Raw genomic sequence first — 9104 nt, forward strand, 5'->3', positions numbered from 1 at the left:
AAGGACTACATGTCAGATGACGTAGCTGTGTCGAACAATCCATCTGCACCCTTCAACTATTGGGTATCGAAGCTAGACACCTGGCACGAACTGGCAATGTACGCAATAGAGGTGCTGGCTTGCCCGGCAGCCAGCGTTATGTCGGAACGCTGTTTCAGTGCTGCCGGAGGCATCGTCACAGATCGGCGTATCCGCCTCTCCACAGAAAATGCAGACCGTCTGACTCAAATTAAAATGAATCAATCCTGGATTGGAAACGACTACGCAACACTCCAGGACGCCAACCAAGTAACATGACCAATGAACATCTGGGATGGTGTAGCGTTACCGGTCCCTGTTTATTGAACCTCTCATCTGTATTACATTTATGACTGCATGGCGGCAAAAAGCATTGCTGCTATATCCGCACGCTTTTTGTCCTCATGCAAGGCCTGGGTTGTTGTGTCTCACAAAGCGTGGCCTTCTCCTCCTGCGCCTGCTCCTGTTCCATCACGTGTGCTGCTGCTGCTGCTGGGTTAGCGTTGCCGGTCCCTGTTTATTGAACCACTTATCTTTATTACATTTATGACTGCATGGCGGTACCTGTGATACAAGTCTGAAGAGTCTGTGTGAATGACTGGCTGTTAGGTAAGAAACACATTAGCAAGCTAGTCTGTAGGCAGATAGGACATATTTTGATCTTTTAGTAGTGATGGACCATTCTCCATAAGAAAACCATTGACAGAAGAACAAAAGGTTACTGCAAGTTATAAAAACATACGGCTGTGCGCTGTGTTCACGCGGTTATCACGAGGGATGAATCATACTTCCACGTTGTGGATAGGCTGAAGGACGAACCCACCCAGTCACAACAAGTACTGAGCATGCGTGGCACGTGATATGGTTATATAACATTGTGTTGCAATAAGCGCGTAACCCTGAATTAACTGTTTCAGGAATTGCACGTTCACACGGGACTTAACCAGAACTAGTCCTGTTCATGAGAATATTGACTATAAGTCATCCAATCATAGCAAGGCTCATGCCTGAGCATCCCCAAGATGCAATCGGGAAAATGGGTGGAGCTATGAGTATAAGAAAGAGAGATTTCCCTTGCTCTGATGGGACTCTCCACTACTGACGAGTTGTGTGATGTTGTGTATGCGCTGCCTCCTGACGATCGCTGGTCCCCCGATACGGAGTGATGATGCAATATCCGGTAATGTATTGATTCTTTACTCTATTACTTATCCATGATTCACTGCTATACCTGTAAATAATGTAAATAATTGAATAAATATCCTACTACAGTGTGAAGTTGTAAGCTATGTATTTACCTAGTCTGTGTGCTAGTGTGAGTCGAGTGTGAGGCCTTAGCAACGCCAAAAACATAGCATTACATAAATGGCGACGAGGATGACTTTTGACCTCTGAAATATATTGCCTATGATTCTGTGGGTCTCTGGGTGTAATTTTGCAAAATTTGGCATTTTGCCAGTTAGTGGGGCAAGTAATCTAAATCTTTGTAAAATTGCCCCTGTATGGTATATTGACTTGATACTTGATATATATATATCTTAGGACAGATTACAGGTGTGGGAAAAGTTTGGAGTCGATAGCTCCTCCCACTTAGTTTCAAGTCAAGATATCTTTTGAACTAAGCAAAATTTATCTGTGGGAAGTTTGACCATTGGTGTCTAGAAATTGAGGGGCACCTCTGGTCAAAGCCACGCCCAGTTGGCAGTGTGCCAAAAGTAAGGCAATATGTTTAAGAAAAAGGCCAAATGCCTAAAAGAACCTGCGGAGATCCCCGGCTGGACCGAGTCTCCGTATAATATTATAGCAGTAGAATTAGCTAGCCATGGGTTGGTAGAATTGTGGGATAAGCAGTTGAAAGAATCAGAACCGGTTGATTTAGTTCAAGTACTTGAAAAACTCCCTGCCAAGGTAGGTGATGCAGTTACCCTAGCTAGAAGGAGCTGGGTGTTGGCCTCTGCATATCGTGGTGTGCACAAGCGATTGCAGAAGGCGTTCCAGGATCAAGAAAAGGCGGAACAGGCTCAACTTGAGGTTGAGGGACGCTGCCTGATGCTGGAATATAGTGGTTCCCCGTTAAAGCGGGTGATGTTGTTGCTCTCTCTAGATGTAGATAAGACTCTAGGGGGGGTTCCCCGTTGAAGCGGGTGATGTTGTTGCTCTCTCTAGATGTAGATAAGACTCTAGAGGGGGGCCCTGTTAAGGCGGGGCATGATGTCGCTCTCAGGCGGCATAGTGGGATGTTGTTGACAGCTTATAGAAAGCTTCAACAAAGATTGTGTAGGTTGAAAGAATCAGAATCCCTCAATGTTGTTACTTTACTTGAGGGTATTCCTGTTGGAAAAAGGCTAGTCCTGTTAGGAAAAGGAACTAGAGTAGGATGACAGAGTGATAGTTGCACAAGTGTCATCACAGGCAGCTGCAGATAAATACCAACATGTAACAGAATCTGCAGCTGGTAAAATAAATGTACTGGAGGAAGTAGCTGGGGAAGAGGCTCCTGTGATGACACATTTTGGATTGTTATCAGTGGAGCAGGGAGCTTCTGTAAATAAAAGGAAGCCAAACTCTGCCACTGATCATTGCACAAGAAATAGGACAATGTGCATTGAACTGGAATTGGAAGTGTTTAGCACAAATGTATTTTGTTCCATTTGAAAAGATTAGGAATAGCTGGGAACTTTTTTTAGGTTGTTACTGCTGTTTTTGTCCCTCTTAAGGAAAACCCCATATTTTTAATGATAAAATATGGATGGGAAAAAGGGGCAGAGAGTAACCTGACAGTGAATCTCAGCTTTTACTACTACGGTTTTTAATACAGTCTGTGTCTTTGTTGGTAGATTTCGGAGTATAATCTTGGAGTGCTGTGTTTAAACTTGTAAAGCAAATTCCTTAAAGTGACAGTATCTGACTGCACTGGCAGAATTGAAATGGTAATATAATCTGGACAAGACAGGTGGGTTAACATTGTTGTTTCTAGTGAATGTTTTATATGGTGAATCCGTTATAGCGAGTCCTGATTAATCGTGTATTCATATGTCTGGTTTTTGTTTAATTGAATGCATAGAGGAATGTTTTTTAAAAAAAATGCATTTGTGCACGGGAGGTGAGTGCTCCTAGGGAATGTGTGTGAGCCAGTGAGTGTTTGAGATGCTGCTCTCCTCAACTGGGGGTGCTTGGCAAGCATTATTTTTTTTTCTCATTCAGGAGTACATGCTGTAAAAAAAAAAATATTGACCTTTAACTCTTACTTCATGGGATATGCGTCTTGTTTGATAAAATAAATGGTTAAAGAGGTGAGAAATAGTAAAGCAACTTTCTTGTGTGTGTGTGCGTTGTGTGTTTGGTGCAGCACTGTGCGTTGTGCTGGGTTTTGCTAGAACTTCCAAATCCCTGCAAATGCTCATTTTTTTTTTTTATTTTTTTTTTTTTTTGGGTTACAGGGTTAAATGTGATTATGGTGTCACGGTGACATCTCTGCCAGCAATTTTTCCCCTGGTTTCTAGCTATAATTGTGCAGGAGTGAAATTGTTTACCTGTTGAGCTAAGAAAGCTAGATTAGATGAGACCGTGTGAAAGAAATAGAATTGTGAAGTCTATTATGGCAATGTAGAATGAAAATATTGCGTAATTAGACTGGAAAACCTTTTTATATAATATGCCAGTGTCTCTGCGTCTATTCAGAGTTTTTTTTTTTTTAGCACTGCACATGTGCAGGGAGGGGCGCAGAAACACTGGGGAAAAGTTGAGGGGGGATAGGGCCAGAGGCGGCCAGCGTGTGCGCAACGGTGTATGAGGGCACGCGCGTGGCGGGTGCATGTGCACAGCGGGCACATGCATGCGCAGCGAAAGGCCTAGCTTGGTTTTTTTTTTAAACGGGCCAAGGTCATTAGTTACTAAATGAGATTTGTTTGTCTTGCAGAGAAATGTCTGGTTTCTCTAGGGTTGAATGTTGTACTGATTAGCTGAATGGCGTGAAGTGGCAGAATGTGTTGATGATGAAGTGTGAATTGAGTTGTTTCTAATGAATTGTATGAAGTTTGCTTTGAGACCTTACTGATATAGTGTATTATATGTTTAAGAATACCTCTGTTAAAGATGCTAGAATGTATGCATATGCTAGTTTAGAATAATACAAACAAACTGTGAAGATGACAGATTTTTGTTTATACCAGAAACTAGCTGGTGGGGTGGTTAAAGTAGAAACGATTTCTTATTGAAAAATGCATAAGGATGCGGTAGCTCCATATAGGGGAAAACCTGTATCAGCTGGGTTGGATTTGCATGCTTTAGAAGTTGTTATCATTAACCCCTCACAGGTTACAACCATTCCCACAGGTATAGGATGTAAAATACCTGACTAACATTATGGGCAAATAGCTACCCAATTCAGTTTTGCTCAGAAAGGAGCTATAGTAATAGGAGGAGTAATTGACTCCGACTATCAAGAATAAATTAAAGTGATCATGATTAACCTGGGAAATAGTGAGTTAATTATTGGAAGAGGAGAGAGGATGGGTTAAAGTTTTTAGGGGAGGACACTGTGTATACACAGGCCAAAGAGTTGTATAGCCCAGGTTCTCCTGAGGGCCCTTTTACACTTAATGCGCTGGTATGCATTAGTAGTAGTACGCATACAATTTTGTTGTTGTTTGTTTTTTCTTGTTTTTTGTTGTTGTTGTTTTTTCCCCAATGGCAATGCACTGTGAAAAGATTTCAATGTTTTTTCAGCGTATGGTGTGAAAGAGGCCATAGGGGGACACGGACGCTGGACTGTACATCAGTTGTTATTTTTTGATTACAGTTAACAGCAGCTGATTAAGTGTAAAGGGACCCTAATTCCTTTATTTGTAGAGAGGGAAGCCCATCAGTAAAGGGTGATGAATATTTTGGTTCTACTAATACAGTAAATGTTGGAGCTAAAATGTGGGTCAGAATCCCCAAGGACCGCCTCCTCCAGCAGATGTGATTGCAGTAAGCAAGGACCGAACTCTGCTGGTAATGAGGCCAGAACAGAAAAAGTGGGAATATATCCCACAGGAAAAATGTTATTTGCAAGAATAAGTCACACTTGTTTGGGTTTTTTGCAGATTGATCTCCATGTCTATGGCATTGTCCTTGGAATCCTTGGTATCGTGTGGTTGGAAAGCTGTTGCGTTAATGCAAGGACTTCAGGTATTCGAGTAACCGATACAGGGGATCCACGGTGACTTTCGTGTGGGGAAATAAAACCAAGAGTTGTCTACAGAGAAACTTTACCGGTAATGCTAGGCAAGCATGTGACGTTCTCAATGTTACTTTCAATGGAACATGTCTCGGTGGGGCCTACTTTGATATTTGTGGATATGATGGATGCTAAAGTGGACCCTGGGCATATAAAGAGACTACCTTCCACTTGTGTAAAGGTGGGGCAACATGCCTAAAAGACTGTGATTCATGCTAAAATCACGTTTCCAGCTGCCATAAACTGTTCTAAACCACACCAAATACGGAGAGAGTGGTATGACACTTTGTTAGGAGGATATGGGACATTGACTGGAACTCTTAATAGTTTTGATATTGAAACATTAGCAAATAGATTGCATAACGTTGGAAGTAAAATAAATGATGTCTTAATTTTACAAGCTAAATGGATGCCAACTATATGGGCGCCATTTAAGTTACAAGCTAAAATAGATGATGATTTGCTTGATTTAATTAACGCAAGTGCCTCTGTTATGTATGAAACAGATGTTGATATAACTAGAATTGTAAACTGGACTATCTGGTCCATGCAAACCTTACAACAGCAACAACAGAAAGGGTTATTTCAAACTAGGTTGTTGACTGGATGTGAGGTGGTTTGGAGGACCGTGTTCAGTTCCATGATAAGAACTGATCACTGGATAGATATCAAAGCACCTAAAGTGATGTGCAATGATACATTTTGCATGGGACAATTGACACTTTACAATGTTACTAAAAGTAGTATAATGTGTAAGAATGTTATTTTGCCATTATTAATTGGGCCAGAAGGTGATCAGCACTTCTGGGTACCTACGTTTTATGGACAGGTTATTGATGACAGCAACAGAACAGATGATTTGACTTTTTGTGATAATACTTTAAACAGTAAAATATGTAAGTTACAGTCTACTGCATATGAACCTTGTTTGTTACAGAACACTGTAAACAAATGTGGGTGGACCATAATGCCTATAACATACCGCTGGATGGTGGAAATAACACCTCAAGTGGTATGTGTAGTGACAGATCATCAGGTGGTCCCTAAAATGAGGGTGCCTTTTGCAGGATGCATACACAATATCACTGTATTCCAATGGGAAAATGAAACTTTTATGTTGATGCCTGATATAGCGTTAACTACAAAGGTTTCCTGGCAAGGCCAAGGTTTGGAAGTTCCCAATTGGGATCTAAACCTGACTAAACTAAAGCGGATTGTTGAAAAATCTAACGGAAGTGAAAAAGTGCTATTAAAAAGTTGAATAGAAGTATAATCGTACACCAGCTCAGTACTGCCGTGATTGCAAACAAAATTGTTAAAGTGGGCTCTGCCATAGCAGATGCCACCTCTCACCATTGGTGGGATGTATTTATGGGTTATTCGCCATCAGCAGAAACAATGATGAAGTGTATAGTTCATCCTATTTTTTGATTGTAATGATTGTTATAGTTATCCTATCCAGATGGAACTGGTATGTGGCATATGGGATCTGTTGTAAGAGGAAAAAAGTTGTCATGGTTTCATATGTTAATGGTCATCACTAAGGACCGAATGTGATACAAGTCTGAAGAGTCTGTGTGAATGACTGGCTGTTAGGTAAGAAACACATTAGCAAGCTAGTCTGTAGGCAGATAGGACATATTTTGATCTTTTAGTAGTGATGGACCATTCTCCATAAGAAAACCATTGACAGAAGAACAAAAGGTTACTGCAAGTTATAAAAACATACGGCTGTGCGCTGTGTTCACGCGGTTATCACGAGGGATGAATCATACTTCCACGTTGTGGATAGGCTGAAGGACGAACCCACCCAGTCACAACAAGTACTGAGCATGCGTGGCACGTGATATGGTTATATAACATTGTGTTGCAATAAGCGCGTAACCCTGAATTAACTGTTTCAGGAATTGCACGTTCACACGGGACTTAACCAGAACTAGTCCTGTTCATGAGAATATTGACTATAAGTCATCCAATCATAGCAAGGCTCATGCCTGAGCATCCCCAAGATGCAATCGGGAAAATGGGTGGAGCTATGAGTATAAGAAAGAGAGATTTCCCTTGCTCTGATGGGACTCTCCACTACTGACGAGTTGTGTGATGTTGTGTATGCGCTGCCTCCTGACGATCGCTGGTCCCCCGATACGGAGTGATGATGCAATATCCGGTAATGTATTGATTCTTTACTCTATTACTTATCCATGATTCACTGCTATACCTGTAAATAATGTAAATAATTGAATAAATATCCTACTACAGTGTGAAGTTGTAAGCTATGTATTTACCTAGTCTGTGTGCTAGTGTGAGTCGAGTGTGAGGCCTTAGCAACGCCAAAAACATAGCATTACAGTACCTCATGCAAGGCCTGGGTTGTTGTGTCTCACAAAGCGTGGCCTTCTCCTCCTGCGCCTCCTCCTGTTCCATCACGTCTGCTGCTGCTGGGTTAGCGTTGCCGCGTGGTCCCTGTTTATTGAACCACTTATCTTTATTAAATTTATGACTGCATGGCGGTACAAAGCATGCTATCCGCACGCTTCTTGTCCTCATGCAAGGCCTGGGTTGTTGTGTCTCACAAAGCGTGGCCTTCTCCTCCTGCGCCTCCTCCTGTTCCATCACGTCTGCTGCTGCTGGGTTAGCGTTGCCGCGTGGTCCCTGTTTATTGAACCACTTATCTTTATTAAATTTATGACTGCATGGCGGTACAAAGCATGCTATCCGCACGCTTCTTGTCCTCATGCAAGGCCTGGGTTGTTGTGTCTCACAAAGCGTGGTCTTCTCCTCCTGCGCCTCCTCCTGTTCCATCACGTCTGCTGCTGCTGGGTTAGCGTTGCCGCGTGGTCCCTGTTTATTGAACCACTTATCTTTATTACATTTATGACTGCATGGCGGTACCTCATGCAAGGCCTGGGTTGTTGTGTCTCACAAAGCGTGGCCTTCTCCTCCTGCGCCTGCTCCTGTTCCATCACGTGTGCTGCTGCTGCTGCTGCTGGGTTAGCGTTGCCGGTCCCTGTTTATGGAACCTCTTATCTTTATTACATTTATGACTGCATGCCGACAAAAAGCATGCTATCCGCACGCTTCTTGTCCTCATGCAAGGCCTGGGTTGTTGTGTCTCACAAAGCGTGGCCTTCTCCTCCTGCGCCTCCTCCTGTTCCATCACGTCTGCTGCTGCTGGGTTAGCGTTGCCGCGTGGTCCCTGTTTATTGAACCACTTATCTTTATTAAATTTATGACTGCATGGCGGTACAAAGCATGCTATCCGCACGCTTCTTGTCCTCATGCAAGGCCTGGGTTGTTGTGTCTCACAAAGCGTGGCCTTCTCCTCCTGCGCCACCCTCCTCCTGTTCCATCACGTGTGCTGCTGCTGGGTTAGCGTTACCGGTCCTTTTTCCTGGAACCTCTTATATGTATTACATTTATGACTGCATGCCGACAAAAAGCATGTTACCTGTGCAAAGAAAACAGACATTTCCCGCATTTAAAAGACAGTTTTCCCTTTGAAACTTTAAAATCGATTTTCTCAAAAACTATAACCTCTTTTTGCTAAAAAAAATTTTCCTCTTGTACCCACTCCCAAGGTGCACATACCCTGTAAATTTGGGGTATGTAGCATGTAAGGAGGCTTTACAAAGCACAAAAGTTCGGGTCCCCATTGACTTCCATTATGTTCGGAGTTCGGGTCGAACACCCGAACATCGCGGCCATGTTCGGCCTGTTCGGCCCGAACCCGAACATCTAGATGTTCGCCCAACACTAGTCTATGGCCTCAATTCACTAAGCTGTTTAGACTAGTCTACTGATGGTTTTTAGTCTACTGGTGGTTTGGTGTAAATCAGTTGCATCAAAAGGGAATCACTAATAATTA

General features: G+C 42.7%; 1 long non-coding RNA gene across 1 annotated transcript; it reads left to right on the plus strand.

Moving 5' to 3' along the window:
- The first annotated feature begins 589 nt into the window (after positions 1–589).
- LOC137518839 (uncharacterized) lies at positions 590–7500 on the plus strand. The gene is made up of 2 exons (XR_011020902.1): positions 590–2971; positions 5106–7500. It is a non-coding gene; the product is annotated as an uncharacterized lncRNA (long non-coding RNA).
- The last annotated feature ends 1604 nt before the right edge of the window (positions 7501–9104 follow it).

The sequence above is a fragment of the Hyperolius riggenbachi genome, chromosome 5 (genome assembly GCF_040937935.1).
Source record: "Hyperolius riggenbachi isolate aHypRig1 chromosome 5, aHypRig1.pri, whole genome shotgun sequence".
Lineage (NCBI taxonomy): Eukaryota > Metazoa > Chordata > Amphibia > Anura > Hyperoliidae > Hyperolius > Hyperolius riggenbachi.